The following is a 24,129-nucleotide window of genomic DNA, read 5'->3' on the forward strand; positions in this document are numbered from 1 at the left end:
GATAGTTCATTGTGGTTTTGATTTGCATTTTCCAAATGACTAATGATGTTGAGCATCATTACATGTGCCTGTGGGCCATTTGTATAAATTTTTGGAGAAATATCTCTTCAAATCCTTTTCCCATTTTAAAAGTGAGTTGTCTTTTTCTTGTTGAGGTGTAAGACTTTATATATTCTACATACAAGTCCTTTTTCCAATATATTATTTAAAAATATTTTCTCCAATTGTATAGTTTGTTTTTTCACTTTCTTGATCATGTCCTTTAATGTGTGAAAAGATTAAATGTTGATGTAATTTGATTTATCAATTTTTCCTTTCTTGCTTCTGTGCTTGGTATTCACTTGAAGAATCCTCTGCCATTCCAGGGTCATGAAGACTTAGCTCCATATTTCCTTTGATAAATTTTATACTTTCACTTCTTACATTTAATTCTCTGATGAATTTTGAGTTAATATTTTGTAATTAGTGTGAGATAAGGGGTCCAACTTCATTAATTTGCATGTAGATATCCAGGTGTCACAGTATAATTTATTGAAAAGACTATTACTTTCTTCTTGAGTGGTCTTAGCACTCTTATTAAAAGTAGATGATGGACTTCTGGGAAGATGGCCAAATAGAGGGGCTTGAGATTAACTCTGGTCCATGGAAAAATCAGAGAGGAGAAAGGAGGGTGACTGGGGAGGCAATTTGAGAGTGCAGCTGACATGGGAAAGCCTTCTGCACCACAAAGGGCAATGCTGGTTGCAGAGGCCGAGTTGCTGAGAGGCAGAAAGCTGGAGCCTGGCACGGAGGTGCGGAGTCTATGGGAATGCATGGATGGGAGCAGGGGACTAGGAAGTAAGCCAGGCCATGTTCCTTGGTCCTGCTGCTCTCACCAGTGCAGACCCATGACCAGCAACTCACCCAATACCCCATGTACCCAAATCCCATCATCCATTCCCAGTCCCCATGCTCCAGGCACCCCTACCCCACCAGCCCCCAGTGCATGTACCTACCCCACAACCTCACCACAAGTGCAGCCCAACCCACCTCTCCTGCATCCCTCTCGAGCATTACCTCCTCCACCCTCTTCCCTGTAGGCAGTTGCCAACACATAAAGACTGCATCCACTAATCTCCATACCCAGGGTACACTTGCCCACCTGAACGCAATGTGGCACAGCCTGACCCCACCCCCCTGAGTGCTACACACCAGTTTATGGCAGTCCTAGGCCCATACATGTGCATGGGTCCCCAATTATGTCATTCAGTTCTGGGAACTGCACTTTACAGCAGTCCTAGAACCATACATGCATTTCCAGCTTGTCTCACTTCCAGGCTCTGAGAAAGTGCCAAGCTGCACAGCCAGGTCACATCTGCCCCCAACCCATGAATGTGTAACATCAACCTGCTGTCACAGCTCTATACATATCCACAAAGACCAGTGCATACCAAAGTTAAAAACCTCCGACCAGTGTACCCCACAGCTACATCCTCCCTGACTGCTCGGTGCCCACATTCACAAGCATCAGTTAAACATCTCCAACTTGCAACTGTACCTGCTCTGAAACAAATCACTGCACTGAGTGCCCCACCCCTTACTATGCTCTCTGCTGTATAACCATCCCACAAACATAAGGCCTTAGACTACTGAAAGAAATCAGCTCCCAAAGTAAATCGACCAAGATATTTACATACCATGGAGACAGTCAAAGATCACTAAGCATATCACAAACAGACAGATTTAGCCCTGACTAATGACCAAATTAAAACACCAGGGGAAGCACAGACATTGGAACAACTAATAAAAGATGTTCATACAATTCTGCTTAATAAAATAAGTGGAATAGCAAAGGACATAAAGGATATAAAAAAGACAGTAGAAGAGCATAAAGAGGGATTTGAAAGAATAAATAGAAAAATAGCAGATATCACAGAGATTGAAGACTCTGTTGACCAAGTAAAAAACATACTAGAGGCACACAACACCAGATTTGAAGAGACAGAAGAAAGAATAAGTGATATAGAAGACAGGATAACTGACTTTGAAGACTCAAAACAGCAAATGGCAAAAAAGATGGAAAAAATTGAGCTATAGCTCAGGGAAAGGATAGAAAAAGTAAAGCACACAAATGTAAGAATCATTGGTGTCCTAGAAGGAGGATAGAGGATGTGCTGGTTTGAAAGGATGGATGTCCCCTAGAAAAGCCGTGTTTTAATCAAAATCTCATTTCATAAAGGCAGAATAATCCCTATTCAATACTGTATGTTTGGATCTGTAATTAGATCATCTCCCTGGAGATGTAACCCAATCAAGAGTGGCTGTTAAGCGAGATTAGGTGATGATGTGTCTCTGCCCATTTGGGTGGGTCTTGATAAGTTTCTGGAGTCCTGTGAAAGAGGAAACATTTTGGAGAATGAAGGAGATTCAGAGAGAGCAGAGCAGAATGACATAGCCACAAAAAGTAGAGTCCACCAACCAGTGACCTTTGGAGATGAAGAAGGAAAATGCCTCCCGGAGAGCTTCGTGATACAGGAAGCCAAGAGAAGAAGCTAGCAGATGAGGCCACGTTCACCATGTGCCCTTCCAGATGAGAGAGAAACTCTGCATTTGCCATGTGCCCTTCCACTTGAGAGAGAAACACTGAATTTCATTGGCCTTCTTGAACCAAGTTATCTTTCCCTGGATGCCTTTGATTGGACATTTCTATAGACTTGTTTTAATTGGGACATTTCCTTGGCCTTAGAATTGTAAACTAGCAACTTATTAAATTCCCCTTTTTAAAAGCCATTCTGTTTCTGGTATATTGCATTCTGGCATCTAGCCAACTAGAACAGAGGAGTAAAGGGCTATGAAGAGTAGTTGAGGATATAATGGGGAAAACTTCCCAACCCTCATAAAGGACATAAATATACAAGTCAAACAAGCCCAATGAATGCCAAACAGAATAAATCCAAGTAGACGTTCCCCAAAGCACATACTAATCTGTCTGTCAAATGTTGAAGAAAAGCAGAAAATCCTGAAGGCAGCAAGAGAAAAACAATCTACTACATACAAGGAAAACCAAAATGACTGAGTTCAGAGTACTCAATGAGCACCCTGAAGGCAAGAAAGCAGTGGCATGATATATTTAAGACCTTGAAAGAGAGGGTCTTCCTGCCAAGAATTCTGTACTCATCCAAATTGTCCTTCAAAACTGAGAGAGAGATTAAAGTTTTCACAAAGAAGTTTAAAAGAATTTGTCATCAAGAGGCTGGCCCTCCCAGAAATACTAAAAGGAGTTCTACCGGCTGAAAAAAAGACATGAGAGGGAGATCTAGAGACGGGCACAGAATTGAAGAGTACCACTAAGGGTAAATTAAAGACTACAAAGAGGAAGAGGGAAAAGAATATATATATATGGCAATGACATAAAAATAACAAGATGGTGGATTCAAGATACACCTTTTCAGTAATAACTTGGTTAGCAGACCAAATTTACCAGTTAAAAGATACAGATTAGCAGAATGGATTAAAAAACATAATCCAGCTATATGCTGCTTACAAGAGACTCATCTTAGACACAAGGATACAAATTGATTGAAATAGATGGAAAGAGATTTTCCACACAAGTTGTAAGTAAAAGAAGGCAGGAGTAGCTGCAGTAATATTGGACAAAATAGACTTTAAAGGTAAAGATATCATAAAAGAAAAAGAAGGGCACTATATACTAATTAAAGGATTAATTCGCCAAGAAGAAATACCAATCATCAATGTTAATGTTCCCAATCAAGGAGCTCCAAAGTACATGAGACAGACATTGGCAAAACTGAAGGGAGAAATAGATGTTTCAACAACAATAGTAGGAGACCTCAATACACCACTCCCCTCTAGATAAAACAACCAGACAGAAGATCAACAAGGAAATAGAGAAATTAAGTAACTTGATAAATGAATTAGACCTACACACATATATGGGTCATTGCACCCCAAAGCACAAGGATATACATTTTTCTCTAGTGCTCATAGAACACTCTCCAGAAGAGATCATATACTTGGACACAAACCGGGTCTTTATAAATTTAAAAACATTGAAATTATTCAAAGTACTTTCTCTGAGCACAATGGGATGAAACTGAATCTCAATAACCACTAAAGAAGGAGAATATTCACAAATATATGTAGATTAAATAACACACTCAAATAACAAAAGAGTCAAAGAAGACATTGTTAGAGAAATCAGTAGGTATCTGGAGAATAATGAAAATGAGAATACAACCTATCAGAACTTAAGGAATGTCAAAAAGGCTGTGGTGAGAGGAAAATTTATTGCCCCAAATGCCTAAATTTAAAAAAAAAAGAAAGAGCAAAAATTGAGGACTTAACAGCACACTTTGAAGAACTTGAGAAAGAACAGAAAACTAACCCCAAAGTAAACAGAAGAAGAAAAATAACAAAGATTAAAGCAGAGTTAAATGAATGGGAGAACAAAAGAAGAATAAAAAGAACCAATGAAAGCAAAAGCTGGTTCTTTGAGAAAATCAATAAAATTGATGGGCCACTAGCAAGACTGACAAAGAAAAAGGAGAGAGGATGCAAATAAACAAAATAAAAAATGAGAAGAGGTGTATTACCACAGACCGTGATGAAATGAAAGAAACCATAAGAGGATACTAGGAACAACTATACACCAACAAACCAGATAACTTAGATGAAGTGGACAAATTCCTGGGGACACACAATCTACACTGTCTCAGGAAGAAATAGAATATCTCAACAAACCAATCAAAAGTAATGAGATTCAATCATGCATCAATAATCTTCCTACAAAGAAATTCTCAGGGCCAGATGGCTTCACAGGGGAATTTTATCAAACATCCCAGAAAGAACTAACACCAAACCTGCTCAAATTTTTCCAAAAAATTGAAGAAAAAAGAACTCTACTTAATTCATTTTATGAAGCTAATATCATTTTAATACCAAAACTGGGAGAAGATGTTATAAGAAAGGAAAACTACATGCCAATCTCCCTAATGAACATAGATGTGAAAATTCTCAGTAAAATATTATCAAATTGAATTGAACAACACATTAAAAGTATTATACACCATGCCCAACTAGGGTTTACCAGGAATCCAAGGCTGCTTCAACAAAAGTAAATCAATTAATGTAATACACCACACTAATAAATCAAAAGGGAAAAATCACATGATCACTTGATTTATGCTGAAAAAGTATTAAAAAAATTCAGCAACTTTTTCTGATGAAAACACCCCAAAAGATAGAAATCAAAGGTAACTATCTCAATATGATAAAGGGAATATATGAAAAGCTGGTAGCCTGCATTGTACTCAATGGAGAGAGACTGAAAGTTTTCCCCCTAAGATCAGGAATGAGACAAGGATGCCCACTGTCACCACTATCATCCCACATTGTGTTAGAAGTTCTAGCTAGAGCAATCAGGCAGGACAAAGAAATAAAAAGCATCCAAATTGGAAAGAAAGAAGTAAAACTCACATTATGTGCAGATGATATGATGATACACTTGGAAGATCCTGAGAAATCTGCAGCAAAGTTACTTGAGCTAATAAATAAATTCAGTAAGGTGGTGGGATATAAAATTAATGTGCAAAATCAGTAACATGTCTATATACAAACAATGGCTTAGGTGAGGAGTCAGCTAAGGAAACAAATCCATTCAGAATAGCAACTAAAACATCAAATAATTAAGGATGAACTTAACAGGGATGTAAAGGACTCATACACAGAAAACTACATAATATTGCTAAAAGAAATCAAAGGAGATCTAAATAGGTGGAAAGAGGTTCTCTGCTCATGGATAGAAAGGCTAAAAATGTAGTTAAGATGTCAAATCTCCCCAAATTGATCTATAAATTCAATAAAATATCAGGCAAAATTCCAACAACCTATTTTGAAGATTTGGAAAAGCTAATTACCAAATTCATCTGGAAGGAAAAGAGACCCAGAATAGCTAATAGCATTCCAAAAAAGAAGAACAAAGTGAGAGGATTAATGCTCCCTGACTTTAAAACCTATTACAAAGCCACAGTGATCATAACAGCATGGTACTGGCACAAAGGTAGAATAATTGACCAATGGAATTGAATCCAGAGTGCAGAAATTGACGACCAAATCTAAAGTCAACTGACTTTTGAAAAGGCTCCCAAATCCTCTGAAATGGGGCAAGATAGTCTTTTCAATAATTGAGCATGGAAGAATTGGATATCAATAGCCATAAGAAAGAAAGAGGACCCCTATCTAACACCCTACATAAAAATTAACTTAAAGTGGATTAAGTACCCAAATATAAGAACTAGCACCATAAAGTTTCTAGAAGAAAATGTAGGGAAACATCTTCCAGACCTAGTAATAGGAGGTGGCTTCCTAAACTGTACACCCAAAGCACAAGCAACAAAAGAAAAAATAGATAAATGGGAACTTCTCAAAAGCAAATGCTTTTGTACCTCAAAAAACTGTGTTAAAAAAGTGAAACAGCCAACTCAACGGGAGAAAATATTTGAAAATCACATATCTGACAAAGGTTTGATTTTCTGTATGTACAAAGAAATCATACAGCTCAACAACAAAACAACAAACAGCACAATTATAAAATGGGCTAAAGATAGGTATTTATCCAAAGGGCAAATACAGATGGCTCGAAAGCACATGAAGAGATGCTCATCATCATTGGTTATTAGGAAAATGCAAATCAAGACTATGAGATACCACCTCACACCTATAAGAATGGCTGCTATTAAACAAACTAGAAACTATAAATGTTGGAGAGGATGTGGAGAAACTGGGACACTTGTGCACTGCTGGTGGGAATGGATAATGGTGCAGCTACTGTGGAGGACTGTTTGGCTGTTCCTTAGGAAACAAAATATTGAGTTGCCCTAAGACCCAGTAATAGCACTACTTGGTATATACCCAGAAGACCTGAAAGCAATGGCACGGACATTTGCACACCAATGTTCATAGTGGCATTATTCGCATTCGTCAAAAGATGGAAACAGACCAGATGCCCTTCAACAGTAGAGTGGATCAACAAAATGTGGTGTATATGTATGATAGAATATTATGCACATTATGCAGTAGTAAGACCAAATGACATCCTGAAGCACAAAGCAAGATGAATGAGGCTTGAGGACATAATGCTGAGTGAAATTAGCCAGACACAAAAGGATAGATATGTACAATTCCACTTTTATGACCAGTATGAAGGTATAATCAGAGGCTTATGATACAGAATATAGGGTACTTAGCGATACATAGAAGCTAGAGACGGGTGATAGCTAATGAGGTTGAACTCCAATGTAAGGGAATAGATAGACTTGAAGGTGGTTCTCTAGTGGGTCTATAAGTAATATTACCATATTGAAGGTGAACACGATTGAAAGGGGTTGTGTAGACCTATGTGTTCCACTGATTAACACTAGAAATATGAATTAGTTCTTGTAATAATTACTTCAAGCATATGATTATTGTACAAATAGTGTTTGAGTCCACGGTACAGGGGGAAAACTGCTATTGCATGCTATGAGCTATATTCAAAAGGAAACCATCAGCACAACCACAGCAACAGCAGAGGTAAATAATGGGGGGAGGGACAAGAGTTAAGAGGAGGTTTAGACTTCCTATTTGGTGAGGGTGGTTAATTGGTTTTCCTTCTCTTAAGAACAATTAAATTATCTAAAATTGAGAATGTTGATGAACTGTGGACATTGGGCCCTCTACATGATGCCCAGTGAATGCAGGTGGCTGAAGGATGCACTGATGGAGAAGTAGATTGGCGAATGATGGTGTATACTTATGAACGAAAGTTGTGCTGCTACAAAAAGGAACAAAGTTGAGAGGCATGCAACGATGTGAATGAACATGTGAGACATATGGTGACACAAAATAAGCCAGAAACAAAAGAACAAGAATGGTATGGTCACCTTTAGAAAATGCTTATAAGAAAACAGGGGGCCAGATTGTAAGCTTTTAGAGCAGACACCTTAATTCTGGAGTGGTGATTATTATTTCTGGATTTTGGGAGGCTGTTTTATATATATAACCTGATATTTAGAGATAAGAATGAAACCAAACAGGTTGGGGTTAAAGTAATTCAGAACATAAGGGAAAGGAAGACAGTGTCTATATTTTAGAACCACACATACTCTTTGAGACCAATGGAAGAAAGGTTTATCTTGGTCTGTAACTGAAATTTTTGGTAGTGCATAATCTAATTCAATCTCTCTATATAGCTCATTTGAACAATTGAACCACAGGGAACACAGAATAAGAATGAGGTCCTTTAATCCTATATAGATTATTTTAATGCCTGGATACATCCTAGAATATATTAAGCACTCAAAAAGTATTGGGAAAGACCCCTGAGGGATGGGAGAAAGAATATGGAACTATTAAATGTTACCATCAGGGAATCCCCTGATACTGTTTCAAACTTTAGGGACACCCAAATCAATAGGCCATGCCCTCTATCATGATGCTTACTCTTGTGAAGCTTCTGTAGGTAGCAAAGAAGCTTAGTCTATCTATAGGCATGCTTAAGTGTTACTTCTGGAGAACCTCTTTTGTTACTCAGGTATGGCCTCAGTCTCTCTATTCCCAAGTCTGCAAGTGAAATTTTTGCCATCACCCCCACATGGGACATGACATCCAGGGGTGAAAATCTCCCTGGCAATGTGGGAAGTGACTTCCAGGGATGAATCCAGACCTGGCAGTGTGGGATCAACAATTCCATCCTGACCAAAAGGGGAAAAAGAAGTGCAATTAATAAATTATCCGTGGCAGAGAGAGTTCAAAAACAGTTGAGAAGCTATTCTGGAGGTTGGTCTTATGCAAGCTTTAGTTAGATCTTGCTACCTATCATAACCTGCCACACCCCCCCAATCAGGATCAGTCCAGCCAATCCTAAAGAATACCTAGGGCAGGATGTAAGATCACACAAGTATTCCATGCACTAGAGTAACTTTCAAGTAACCTACAACATCCGGATGGGTCCCTGGTCCAGATAAGTCCTGAAACCTAGCCCAGCCTCTCCAGAACATTGAATAGTTCCATCTTTCTACCCTATATTAGAGACTGACCTTTCTGATATGAAAAATTTAGAATTGCCCTAGGCCAAACACCCCTAAAGAGAGGGATGGAAAGATCAAAGTTGATGGTGGAGTTATACAGAGAAAGTGGGATTTAACAAATGAATATGAAAGCTGAATCATTATCTTTTAGTCTCCAATATTTTAGAGCAGCTAGAAGTAAAAACCTAAAATTGTGAAATCATAACCCATCTCAAACTTTGAAATCTGTTCTACAATTAATTGTTGTGCTGTGCTTTGAAATTATAGCTTTTTTGGATATATGTTATTTTTCACAAAAAAAGAAGGAAAAAAGTCGATTGTGATGATAAAAAATATTTATGCCCTCTAACCTCCTATATTCTAGAGCATCTAGAATGAAAAATATGAGAGGGTCGTATGGTAATCCATGACAAACTCTTGGATCTGTCCTGTAACCACTTGTTGAAGAGTGCCTTGAAAACTATTGCTTTTTTTTTCTTTGCCTTGCATTTATGTTATACTATACAATAAAAAAAGTTAAAAATAAAAAAAATAGATGACTTTGGGGGTATTGTAGTCTTTACAGCATTGTTTTATAATCCATGAATATGGGATGTCTTTCCACTTACTTAGATATTTAAAAATTTTTCTGCAATATTTTGTGTTTTCAGCATATATATACTGCATGTTCTTAGTTAAATTTATTCCTTGTATTTTATTCTTTTTGGTGCTATTGAATATATCCTTTCCAGATTGTTCAACATAGAAATGCAACTGATTCTTGTGTTTTGATTTTCTATCCTGCAATTTGCTAAATTTTGATTAACTAATAGCTTCAGGGGGACATTTTAGGATTGCTTAATATCAGATCATGCCATCTCTGATGGTGCGCTGGTTTGAAAATATTATTTACTTAGAAAAGCCATATTTTAATCCTGATCCAATCTTGTAGGAGCAGCTTTTTCTTTTAATCCTGATTCAATACTGTAGATTGGAAACTTTAGATTATTTCCATGGAGATGTGACACACCCAATTGTGGGTGTGATCTTTTGATTAGATGGAGATGTGACTCCACCTATTCCAGGTGTGTTTTGACTAGTTTACTAGAATCCTTTAAAAGAGGAAACATATTGGAGAGAGTCAGATGTGACAGAAGCCTCAGAGCTGACAGAGAGAACAGATATAGATGTTTGGAGAAAAGTTGCTTCAGAGAACAGAGACACAGATGTTTGGAGATGCTTGGAGCCCAGAAGTCATCACTATGAGTTGTTAAGTAAGTCAGAACTTGGAGAGAGCCAAGGGAAGCTAAAATATGAAAGTCAGCCCTGGAGATGCAAAGTGAAGAACCCTCACAGGAACAGAGGCTAAAGGCAAAGGAGCCCAAGAGTAAGGGACCAGTAGATGCCAGCCATGTGACTACCAGCTGACAGAGGTGTTCCCAACCAATCGGCCTTCCTTGAATTAAGGTACCTTTCCCTGGATGCCTTAGTTTGGACATTTTTAAAAGCTTAGAACTGTGAACACAAAACTTATTAAATTCCTCTTTTTAAAAGCCATTCCAGTTCTAATATATTGTATTCTGGCAGCTCACTAACTAATACAGATGGTAAAATTTTATTTCTTATCTCCAAATAAGATGTTTTATTTTGTTTCTTTTTATTTCCTCATTGTTCTGGTTAGAACTCTCAATATAATGTGGAATAAAAGTGAGGAATGGGCATCACTGTCATTTTCCTGATTTTAGAGTGAAATTATTTTGTCTTTCACCATTGAGTATAGTTTTAGCTGTAAGTTCATCATAAGTGTCTTTTATCATGTGAGGAAGTTTCCTTCTTTTCTGATTTGTTCAGTGTTTTTTTTATCATAAGATGATGGTGAACTTTGTAACATCCTTTTCTGCATCAATAGGGAGGACTATGTGTATTTTTTTCCTTCATTTTATTAATGTGACATAATACATTGTTTAGTTTTCATATGTGAGATGATTCTTACATTCCTTGGATAAATCCCACTTGGTGTATAATCCTTTTAATGTGCTGCTGGATTTGGTTTTCTAGTATTTTGTTGAAGAAATTTGCATGTATATATTTTAGGAATATTCACCTATATTTTGCTTGTGATGCCTTTATCTGGCTTTAGTAATAAAGATTGAACTAACAGAATGAGTTAAGAAATATTTCCCTCCCTTCCCTTTTTTGAAAAGTCTCAGTACTGGTGTTGATATTCCTTTAAATATTTGCTAGAACTCACCAGTCGAGCCATCTGGTTCTGGGCTTTTCTTTGCTGGGAGCTTTTTGATAACCAATTCATTTTTTTTTTTTTTATTCTTATAAGTCTGTTCAGATTTTCTATTTCTTCTTGAATCAGATTTCTAGAAATTGTCCTTTTCATCTAGATAATCTAATTAGTTTGAGTAAAATTGTTCTTTTAATTCTCTTATAATCCTTTCATTTATGTAAGGTTTGTAGTAATGTTATTGCTTTCATTTCTGATTTTAACAGTTGAGTAATCTCTCTGTTTTTATTGGTCAATTTGGCTAAAGGTTTGTGATTTTTTTTTTCAAAAAACGACTTTTGGTTTTGTTCATTCTATCATATGGTTTTATTGATTCCAACAGATGAATGGATAAATAAAATGTGGTATATACATACAATGGAATATTTTCCAGCTACATAAAGGAGTGAATTTATGATGCATACTACATCAATATCATGCTGACTGAAATAAGCCAGAGAGAAAAGTCTAAATACTGTATGACCTAACTTATTTGCAATAAGCAGAATATGCACATATGTATAATCAGAAACTATGATTACACATCTGAAGCACATCTGAAGACAGAGAAAAACACGAGCAATAAAGATAACATTTTTTTCAGGAACCAATGGAACAATATCAGGGCCGTTGTGGTAAGGGAATGGAGCATTTTAATGATTGATTGTATAGTGTTTCTGTTTGGAGTGATGAAAAATTTTTGGCAATAGATGATGATGATGAAGGTAAATATTTGTGAATGCACTTATCACTGAATTGTATATTTGAAAAGGATTAAAAGAGAAATATTAGGTTGTATATAAGTTATCATTTAAAAAAAAGTTGACCTGTGCAACACAAAGAGTGAACCTTACTATAAACAAGGGGCTAAAATATATACCATGATTATAATAATATTGTTTCATTAATTTTAAGAAAGCTATCCCAATAATGCAAAATGCTAATAATAGGAAAAACTGCATGTGAGACAGGGATATGTGGGAATTCTGTTTCTATGGCATGATTTATCTGTAAACTTATAACTTTGCTAATTTCAAAAAAACATATTCTTAAAAGGTGAAATATCTTTTTGTTCTAACATCTCCTATCTACCAGCAGCATTTCTGATCACATTACAATAAAATTTCTGCTGTGGCACTATAACTGACTCTGAGCTGGTGGTAAGATTGATGGAACATTCCAGATAGGTTTTTTAAATATTCATGTAAGAAGTGAATCCAAGTTGAGTCCAGAGTGTTAAATTTTCACACTGGACAATCATTCCAGATCTTAAATCTCTGTAATGATATAGGAATCCAAGTTACAGCAATTGAATCAAGCCAAAAAATTCAACCCTTCTTTACTTCACGTTGGCTGAGTTGTTTCATGATGTGCTGTCTTCTAGTTTATTGTAGCTGTTTTACTGGTTGTTGTTGAAAATGATCTTAGATACTGGACTCTGCTCTAATGCAACCTTTGTATACATGGCTACTTGTCAAGATCTTGTTTTCTTATAGAAATATGGTAAACGATGTAGAAGTTGGGTTGCATATTTTGAAAGGATAACCATCATGGTTCTTTTGGTCATGTTTGTTCTCCTCAGGATAGAGCTGGAGGGATATGTTAATATCTAAACTGATCATCTGGTTTCACCTTTTAGAAGTCTTCTTTAATTCAAGGGTTTAATTTCGTTGAGTGTATTTTCATCCTTCACCAGGATGGAATCCTCCCCAGAGACTCTCTCCTTAAGGAAGTCAAGTTCTTATTATTTTCATTATAACTGGTGCTTCTTAAATCCAAATACATTGGTAATGCATTTTTGGTGATACAATTTTGCTTGGAAGAATCATTAGAATTCATATTTATACTGCTTCACATTTGCTAACATTTATGAATCTGTAAATGTATGTTCTTAACCTAATGTATGGAATTGCTAGCCCTTATTTTTTCCAATTTATTTTAGACCTGATTTCCTTTCTTTTCTCCTTCTGAACTTCAATTATACATTCGTTAGAGCTTTTGCTATTGTTTCACTGGTTCCTGAAAAGTTGTGATCTTTATTGTTCATGTTTTTCTATATCTTCAGATGTGCTAGTTATTTCCTCTGTCATCTACATTCTGCTGTTAAGCATATCCAAGGAATTTTCAGATTTCCTGTTCCATTTTCAATTTCTAAAATTTCCATTTGATGATTTTTGCTTTTGTTTTAATTTACCTTCTGAGTTATCCCAATATTTCAGTTGTCATAAGCAGATTTCCTTTATATCATTGAACATAAATATATAATTGAACACAAAAATCCTTGTCTGCTAATTTCAACCTCTGAGACATCTCAGTATAGGCTTCTCTTGAATGTATTTTAGTTTGTAACCTAAGCATTGTGAATGCTCCATTGTCAAGATGCAGATTATATTATATACCTCTAAAGAGTGTTGATGGTTTTGTTTACTAGGTCATTAATGTGTTTGGACACAAACTGCAATCTTTGTCCCTTGAGCTACAGCTTAATTGTTATTTCAGCTCCATTTTCATTACTTGGGCTGCTTGAAGTATTCCCAAGGCATGCAGAGTTCAGCGGCCAGCTAGAGATTTGGGCAGAGTTTATGGTTCCCAAGAGAAGAATTTATGGCTACTGCTCTCTAACTTTCCCTTTTCTTATATACTCTATCACCTTCCAGTGTTGAGATTACCTCAAACTCTGTCCTCAGTTGGTTTAGGCTAGAAAACACATGAAGATTTTCTTTTGGAATTTTAGCCACCTCACATGAAACAGATTGCATCTTGATCTTAGGTTTTTGTTGTGGAAGTTGAAATCTCAGCCATTGCCATTCCAATATACAGAGTGTCAAAACCTACCAAAATCTCTTTGGTTTTGCCTACTCAGTATTTCCACATAGTTTTTTTTTTTTTTTTTTTTTTTTTTTTAAAGGAAAGACAGAGAGAAGGAAGGAAGGATAGAAGGAAGGAAGGGAGGAAGAAAGGGAAACATCTTTTAAACATTTTCTTGTTTTATTGTATTTTGTTTCTCCGTTTTTGTTACATGGGCTGGGGCCGGGAATCGAACCGAGGTCCTCCGGCATAGCAGGCAAGCACTTTGCCCGCTGAGCCACCGCGGCCCGCCCTCCACATAGTTTTTACAAATATTTTGCTCAGAGTTGATAGTTTTTATCTGTTGGAAATTTGGCCCAATGTAGCCAGTGTAATGAAGAGATGAAAAGCATCATCAGAATTTCTTCTAATCCAAAATGTGCAAGAATATTAATTTCTGTTCACCATGTTCTTATAACCTCATAAGACTCTAGCCAGCACAGAAGTTTATTGTGTTGAAAACTTGGGTATTCTACTGGTTTGGGACTTGATTTATTTCATTGAGAAATTTCTTCCACAGTTGCATTTCGAATACATATGCATCTCCTGACTACCATTATTTGGATAATTGTTTTTGCCTTAATCACTAGATTGTAAATTCCGTGAGGTTTTAGAATTATTGTTGTGTGTTGTTTATTTTGTATTTCTGCTGCTTTATCCACAGTGCTTAGAACGATGCATCACACAAAGTGGACAGTCAACAAGTACTTATTAAATTCTTAAAAAATATCCCCACCCAACAACTCATAGTACTTCTTCTGACCCAATTTCACCATATCCTGCTGTATATTTTGATTTGGATATGAACCTATGCGTCAAAGTCCATACATTAACTGGTCAGTTCAAATCAGCTCTATGTGTAATAATGAAAAAAATATCAATAGCTTTTCTGTAGTGGCTGTCTTGCATGAGACATGGTGTTAGATACTTCATACATTTTTGTTTCTAATCCACACAATAAGTTATTCTGCAATGTAATTGCTTTAATTCTACTCTGTGAGGAAACTGCATCTCAGAAAGTTTAGACTTGTCCAAGGCCACATTATGAATAAGGATTCTTGGTCCAAACCTGTTGTTTTCTCCTGAACACTAAGGTACCTTCTATCATCAAATGCTATTAATAATTAGACAACAAATGTAATTGCTTTCAATGTAGAGGACAGCATCGTTTGAACAAGTCACCTTCCAAACATAAAAGAAAGCAAAGTTCAAAGCCAAAGTAAATAAAAAGGATTTAAAAAACATCTCAAATGTAACCATATCCAGACTCTGATTAAATAATGAATTTCTAGTTTAACTTAGTAGTCAACAAGCATTACAGAAAATTTATCTGGTTTTCCTTAAGCTGAATTTTCCCAATCTTGACTGATAATAAATATCTGCTGAAATTCTTGTAAAAATATTGATTCAAAATCCTAATCACAGACATATTAATTCAGAACATTTAGCATTTCAGTGAATATTTGGTGTTATGACATTTGTCTTTTTTAAAAGACAAAATTTTATTGTTATAACCACATCATTAAAGTATAATATATTTAAATATATTTACATGTTCTAAGCACATTCTAGGAAAGAAATGTGTGAAAACATTGGAAGTTGCATAGCAAAGAGGTTACAGCACATTTTCCAAGAAGGAGGTCAGTTCGTAGTTGGGTGAGATTAAATCTTTCTTCAAAGACAAAAACTTGCATTGCATTTGATAAGGTATTTTAATATGTTTTTACATGCATTCATGCAAAGTTTACCTGATCCTCAGTAACTCCGGGAACCACAGTCATCCCCACCAATATTGAAAAAGAAATGTCAAAGATTGAATTAATAAACTATAAATTTTCAGTTAATTTTGCACAAAGGAGATATTAAAGGGTTTATTACTGTGAAATGATGGAGACATTCTGTATTATAATTAGATGGTGTAGGAATTTAGGGACACCTGTGTCCAGGCTTGGACTTTGAAACGGGAATTATAATTGATCTATTTTAGTGGCATAGAAAAATATGAGCAAATGTAAAAAAGATGAAAAGTTCCCCAAATAGTTTCATAAAACATTGTAGTTTTTATTATATAAATACTGCAAAACAAAGAGACTACATAGCAATCACATTTCAAAATGTACATTCAGAATTTCAAATAAAATACTTATAATTAGAATCCAGGAAAGCATCAGAAGAATAATACATTAATGTAAACAAGATTTATTCCAGAAATACAAGAGTGGTTCAAGATCAGGAAATCCACCAATATAAAGTCTTATATTAGCATTATTAGAAGAAATTCTGTTATCTTTTAATATATATTGAAGAATAATTTTATGAAATACAGAAGTCACTCCTAATTAAAACTTTATATAGGGATAAAAGGAACCCAATTATATTTGTTAAGGATAATTTGCCAAAACCCAAAGCAATAGTATTATTATTAGTAATACAAAAAATGCATTTCAATTACATTAAATTCAGGATCTAGAAAGGATGCCAGCAAACCCTATTACTCATTATCATTACTTTATTAATTTGTATTAAGACAAATAAATGAAATATGTTTATATCTTTGTAATGAAATGATCTCTTGTTTGTTGATGCTATTGTAGATCTAGCAAATTTGAGGCTCTTTTAAAAATGCTTAGGTTTACCATAAGAATATTATAATATGTCTGGATATAAGATAAACATAAAATAATATAAATATTTAATGAATCTAAGAACAAATGCTATAAATGGAAAAAGGAAAATTATTTCACTTTAGACAGTGACAAAATTGATTAAAATCTCTTGTTAAAATGTAAAGAAATAGGTACCAGCACGCAATACAAAAAACCACCATGAAATCTTTTGGAAAGATATCAATTTATAACTAAACAAATATAAAATATGTTCTGTTCTTTGGGTGTGAATGAAAAAAATAATTTTCTTAAAATATATATTAATCTAATCAATTACAGTTACAACAAGTTTTATAAAATAATTGGATAAAAATATCAGGAAGTATATGTGAAAAAATCTTTTAAATAGTCAAAATTATAAAAATTAGAAAATGCTGGAAGTGGGGCAGAGCTGAGGATAAATGTGAATTGAAAACATACCATAAAACCACTGTAATCATATCAATACAGCTGAGTATGGGAACAGAAAAGAGAATCCCAAAATAAATAAGTATGGTAATTTAACAATGATCAAGATGGTATTCCAATTCAGTGGGAAAAGAATGGACTATTTAATAAATGTTGATAGCATCACTAACTAGCTCTCTGAGAAGAAGATGAAATGGGACTTTTATGTCCCACCATTTGCCAAAAATAATGTCTATATGGATTGAAGACAAATCTAAAAATATGTATATGTAAACAAAAAACCTTGAAAGTCTAGAAGACTTCATGTGTAATTCAGAGAAAGAGAAAGTCCTTTTAACCCAGAAAGAAAACCCCCAAATAAGGAGAAATATAGACACATTTGAATACTTAAAAGTTGAAAGTCTGCGCAGTAAAAATACCAATAGATCAACTATTGATCTGGGAAAATATTTGTATAGATAAGACAGATGAAAGTTAATATCTAGAATATTCAAAAATCTCCTAGAAATTAATTTTTAAAACATAAACTAGGAGGAAGAAGTTCTTATTTAAAATTTGAAGTAATCAGAATTTTGGTAGCATATAATCAATAACAATCTTTCATTCAGCAAAGCATCACTATGCAATGTTGTAGATATGAGAAGGTTTACTGTGACAATGCTTATAGTGTCACTTAATGCTATGAAATGGATGCTCAACAAGACATGAAAATCTGAAAAACATTATGGTACATTCTGTCATTTGACCTCATATCATGGTGGACTAAGTAATTCAGACCAACTCTCTTGCACAGAAAAATTAGAAAAATGAACCAAATAAATAAATATATATATATGTTTGAAGTTATCAGAGAGATACAACTGTGGAGAAAAGTGATTGGACAAAGATCCTTAGGAAGAATTCTAGAGAGAGAAACAGCTTTGTGCTGCCTTAACCACAGTGGCATACACCAATCCTGAAATTAGCATTTGAGATGAAGAGAAGCTGAACAGAAATTTGACAGATGTACAGAAATTTGGAGTATGGGACCTGCTAATGAAGTCTCTGGAAAATTCTTCAGGTTTGGGTTAATTATTCTGAAAGAATACATCCTAAGGGAATGGTGAACTTGAATAACATCAGACACATTCCAGACCAGGAATATATGAAAAAGGACTGAAGCCAAATTTCAATTCATTTGAATCTCTAATTAGATCACCTGGCTTACTAGGGCCCCTAGAATCACGCCATTAGTAATATTAAACCATCTCTGGGGGTAGATGTAATATTTGGCCAGATATTACCCTTACCATTTATTAATGTACTTGTGCTGGCTTGAATCTATTATGTACCCTCAGGAAATTCATGTTCTTTTACTCCATCCCTGTGGGTGAAGACCTATTGTGGATGGGACCTTTTTCTTAGATTTTATCCATGTAAATGTGACACATCCCATTCAAGGTGGGACTTAATTCCCTTACTGGAGTCTTTTATGAAAGGTTAAAAGGCAGAGACTTTTTGAGCAAGCTCAGAGAAAGAAAATACCTGAGGGAAGCTAAGAGAGAAAGAAATTCGCAGAGACATTTTAGAGACAGCCATTGAAATCAAAACCAGGAGGCAAAGGTCAGCATGTTTCATGATGCGACAGAAGAAACCCAGATGACAGCTGCCTTTCCTCAGGGAAGGCATGTTCCTCTTGATGCCTTAATATGGACATTTTCATTGTCTTAGAAATGTATATTTGTAACCTAATAAATCCCCATTGAAAAAGCCAACTCATTTCTGGTATATTGCATTTTGACAGCTTTAGCAAACTGAAACAATACCCAATAAAAAAATCCAGAAACAAAAGGGAAAAAGATTAAAAAGCCAAGAAAATCAATTGAATGAATATCAACAAATATTTTTGAAAGGGGCAAGTTAGTAAATTAGGCTTGGTGGGCCATACAGAATTTTTTTGCAGCTATGCAATAATGCAATTTCATGTAAAAGCAGCTATAAACTCTATGTCATGGATGCATTTCAATAAAACTTTATTTACAAAATAAAGCCTTTCAAAAGACATTAGATGTGAACTGTAAGCAACCTATGAAATGGAGTTTTTAGACACATATCATAAAATAACTATGCTTAAAGTAATAAAAAATGGGAACTTTGGCAGAGAAAAGGAAACTACAAAATTCAATCTAGTGGAAATTCTAGAAATGAAAAAGAATATAAAATATTAAAAATATATAAAATATAAATAGAAAAGATCTTACTTTCAGTTATATTGGATGCATTTAACGACAGTTTAAGTATCAGTAAAGTCAGAATTTATATATCTAATTACGGGTCAATAGTGCCAATTTCTGCATGGAGTGGTGAAAGCATGCTGCAATCAAGTAACAATTGTTTTGGTTTAAGGGATGGAAAGTTACCCACAGAGATTGCAAGACCAGTGGAACTACACCATGTGAAGCTCTGAATTGTGTGCTGGCAATGACTCATTCAATTGATAAACCTTGATATCTGCTTCTCCAGGATGTCTATCACATTGGTGGCATTGGCATACTATCTATGGTATGAGTGGATACTAGTAATCTCAGAGCATAGTATTCAACTTTAACCCAGTCAGAGTTACAACTGAAAAAACCTTATTGAAATGCTCTATGTAGCTTTAAGTGAAGATTTGACAGAGGAAAACATAGGATTTGATGTAAAGAATGGGGGCATCAAAGATGTTTGCCATGGCAACAGGCTGGTGATAGCAAAAATAACCCACCTTTTCTTATCAGGTGATTATCCTAAATCATTCAGGCCAAATCAGTGGTGGATATGCTCCCGGGCCAGATTCTTAAACTACTCATAATGCTTGCTAGATTGCTGAACTGTCAAAGAAGGCTGATATATATATCCTGACAATAACCTGGAAAGTGGCTTAAAGTTCCTGAAGTCTGATGACACTCGCATCATTGAAATGGCTCCTGCTTAACCCATGCATATTGAGAGTTTCTCTACAGTACTTCTCCAAGTAGTCTTGCTGTCAATGACATGAGAATGATGGTTGGTTGTGTACGACATCAATGCAATGGCCAATAGGGCTACTGGAGAAAGTTAAGAAGTGCAAATAAATATTATGTACAACATCGACCCAACAAGATTTAATCAGTGGTTAAAGAATAATCTCCGAACTGTTGGTTTTAAGTAGGCATTTAAGTTGAATAGTAAAAGATTAGCTAATAATATAAATGCTGCATAGAAATCTCCACAATGAAAGGAATATGTTATGGATATCTACTTTTTAAACTTTTTTATTGTATAATATAACATATGTATAAAGCAAAGAAAGGAAAAAAACAATAATTTTCAAAGCATACTTCAAATTGTTACAGAACAAATCTTAGAATTTGTCATGGGCTACTATTCCATCATCTCAGACTTTTTCTTCTAGCTGCCCCAAAACATTGGAGGCTAGAAGGATTATCAACAGTGATTCAGCAGATGTACTGATCTGTTAAATCTTATTTTTTCTGTTTACCCTTCTCCTTCTCCTTTCATCCTTCACCCATTCTATAGGGATCTTTAGGGATGCCTGTTCTGACTTTATGTTGAGAAGGGGTGCCCACATTGAATGATAGGGGGATATGATTAATTCATAAATCTGGAGAGGCTCTCCGTATGGGTTTCAGGATTTATCTTACTTAGGAACCCTCTGGGAATTATATGTTCCAGGAAGGCAAGCCTAGGGCATGAAAGACTTATCAAGTCTCAGTTCAAGCCCTTAGTGTTTTTAAGAGGAAGCAAGAATGATGTTGATTGGGGTTTAACAAATAATGACAATTAGCACTATCTAACTGAAGCTTGCATAAGAGCAACCTTCAGAACAGCCTGTTGGCTCCATTTGATCTCTCTTGGCCACTGATCCCTTATTTTAGCACATTTCTTTCCTCTTTTTGGTCAAGAAGACACCATTGATCCCACAGTGCCAGGGCTAGACTCATCCCTGGGAGTCATGCCCCATGCTGTCAGGAAGATCTTCCCCACTGAATGGCTTGTACCACAAAGGGGGCAAGACAATGAATTTCCCTGCAGAGTTGGGCTTAGAGAAGGAGAGACCACACCTGAGCAACAAAGAGGCTTCATGGAAGCAACTCCTATGCCTCATTGTGAGTAGTCTTAGCTCCTCCCCTCCAAAAGTAAGTTTCATAACAGCAAGCCTCAAAATGCAGAGCTTGGCCTATTTTCTTGGGAGTTTCTAACGGTTAGGGGGGTACCTGGAGTTTTCCAAATGGGAGAGTTTAATAGTTCAATAGAAGAAAGGAGCCAAGGAATATAATGACTGAGAAGTACAATGGCAAACAGTGATATATTTATGCGATGGAATTTGGTGAAGCTACCAAAAGGATGGACATCAAGGGACACACAACGAACTGGGGACAATGGGCTGTGCAGAATGGGCTAGAAGCAAAAGATCAATTTTTCTAAGGTCTCAGAAATACTTAATAAAATAATGAGAGCCTGGATTGTGAGCCCTTATAGCAGTCACAGTTGGTGTGAATTTGTGGATATATTTCTGGATTCTGAAACATTGATCTACATTGTATCAGTTGGTATCTCCTGGAACTTAGAGAAGCTCTGTGACACCTAAGTCCCCAAAATGGTGTCCTTCAGACCTGAAAGTTAACATAGCTGTATATAATAAAAATTGAAGTAACTGAGAATGAAATCAGGCCTCAATTAGAGTTTAAAACAAAGTCAATCTGTCTGGGTCTATAGTAAATCTGAATGCAGGGTAAAAGATGATAGTGTATATAGTCTAGGCCTTCAGCCACTGTATGAAATCAAAAGCAGAGAGGTTTATTATGTCTGGAAGCTAAATTTTCTGTAATACATAGTCTGAATCAGCCTGTCTGGATAGCTCATTTTGATAGCCCAGTCTCCTGTAATTCAGAACAAGAATGAGGCCTTGTAATTCTCTATGGCTTGGTGTAGTGCCAGCATACACCTTAGACTATGGTGGGTTGATAATTTAAAAGTATTGGTAGACTCCTTTGAAAATCTGAAGGAAATATATATATACACACACACACACACACACGCATATATGTTTATTATGTGTATATATATGTATATGCATGTATATACATTTACTTTTGCTGCAATTTTAAGTTATTAGTTTTTAATATAAGTACCATTTAAATGGAAACAACAAAAATCTGTCACAGAATACTGATATCTCACTCAAAAAAGTTTAATGAAAAATACTGAAATGAGAAAAAAAATCCTAAAATAATAACATCAGAGATCTTTACAAAACCTAAGTGATATAAATGCAAGTCAAACTAGACCTACACACATCATAGTAAAATTGATGAAAACTAAGAATGACTAAAAAATTTGGGCCAAATCCAGAAAAAAACAAAGACTACTCTTAAATAAACAAATACTGTTAATTGGTTTCTAAATGGTCTTAAGCAGAAACCAAAAGGCTTGGAATGGTGTATTCAAGGAATTGAAAGTAGAAAACAACTTAATTAGAATCTTATACACAATGAAAAGATCTTTCAGAAAGCGAAGAAAAATAAAGCACTTTTAGACAAATAGAAACTGAGATAATTTATCAACAGTAGCTTTTCTTTTAAAGATTTACTGGAGTTGTTCTTCAGACAAAAGGAAAATTATCTTGGAAGCTCCTAGATGCAGGAAGGAGTGAAAAGCTAAAAAAGGATAAACATGTGTATAATTTTAAATAGATATATGCTGTATAAAACAGCATTAAGTTCTTATGAGTTTAAGAATTCAGAGCTAAAAACACATGAAGAAAATGCAACAAACACTGTAGAAGGAGGTAATAGGGTATAAAATGTTGTAAGAAACTTTCATTATCTGAGATGACAGTAAAAGTGTTAAGTAACAATAAATTCTGAAAGTTGAGGGCACGTGTATTCACTAGGATCATTCAATGTAAGTAAATACTGACTTGCAGGAATGTAAAATTGAACAATAAAAAATCAGGCAAAAAGGAGGCAATATAGGAGAAAATGGTACATAACAAAGATAGGAAAAAATAAAACAAATAATAAGATGATATACACTTAAATTCAATTTTATATGTAATTGATTATATGTGCATGAACTAAATACTCCAATTATAAGACAAGAGTTTTCAGATTTGATTAAGAAAACATTGCCATGCGATGGTTTCAAGACACACAAATAAAATGTAAGTATCCAGAAAAGTTGAAAACAAAAAGTTAAAAGAGATATAACATGTAATATATGAAAAAGAGACCTGGATAACCAGTGCAGTGATAACAATATCATAGAAAGGACACTTTAAGTCCTACTCCCAACAAACAAAGGAAAAACAAGAGAATGTTACTAGAGATAAAAGGGATACTTCATATTAAGACATCCCTCATTTCATCAGGAAAACACAACTATTCTTGATTTATAGGAACATAGCAATATAACCTCAAAATATACAAAAATTTGACAGAAATGAAAGGAAAACAAAATATTCACCAATTGTAGTGACAGAGATGAATGCAGCCTACTAGTAACTGGCAGGACAAACAAATAAAAAATCAGGTAGAATATAGGGGATTTTAACAACATAATTAACAAATTTACCTAGAAGAATTATATACAAAATGGCACCCAAAATCTTTAGGATACAAATCTTTCCAAGTTCACATGGAACATTGACAAAAATAAACCATATTATAAGCAAGAGCCAAAAATAATAAACATATTTCTAAATAACTCGTTAGTTAAAGAAGAAATCACAATGAAAATTTCAGATTATTCTTAACTATTTGATGAAAAAAATGTGACATGACAATGTTAGTGATATAATATGAATTCTGATTATAGAGAAATTTATAGCCATAAGTTCGTATACCAGAAAAGAATAAATTCTGAAAAT

At 35.0% G+C, this 24,129-nt stretch overlaps 1 protein-coding gene across 2 annotated transcripts in view; it reads right to left on the reverse strand.

Annotated features, from left to right (window-relative positions):
* HTR2C (5-hydroxytryptamine receptor 2C) overlaps window positions 1-24,129 on the reverse strand; it is a 289,867-nt gene that overhangs the window by 81,153 nt on the left and 184,585 nt on the right. The gene's annotated exons all lie outside the window — the stretch shown is intronic.

Source organism: Tamandua tetradactyla, chromosome X (genome assembly GCF_023851605.1).
Source record: "Tamandua tetradactyla isolate mTamTet1 chromosome X, mTamTet1.pri, whole genome shotgun sequence".
Lineage (NCBI taxonomy): Eukaryota > Metazoa > Chordata > Mammalia > Pilosa > Myrmecophagidae > Tamandua > Tamandua tetradactyla.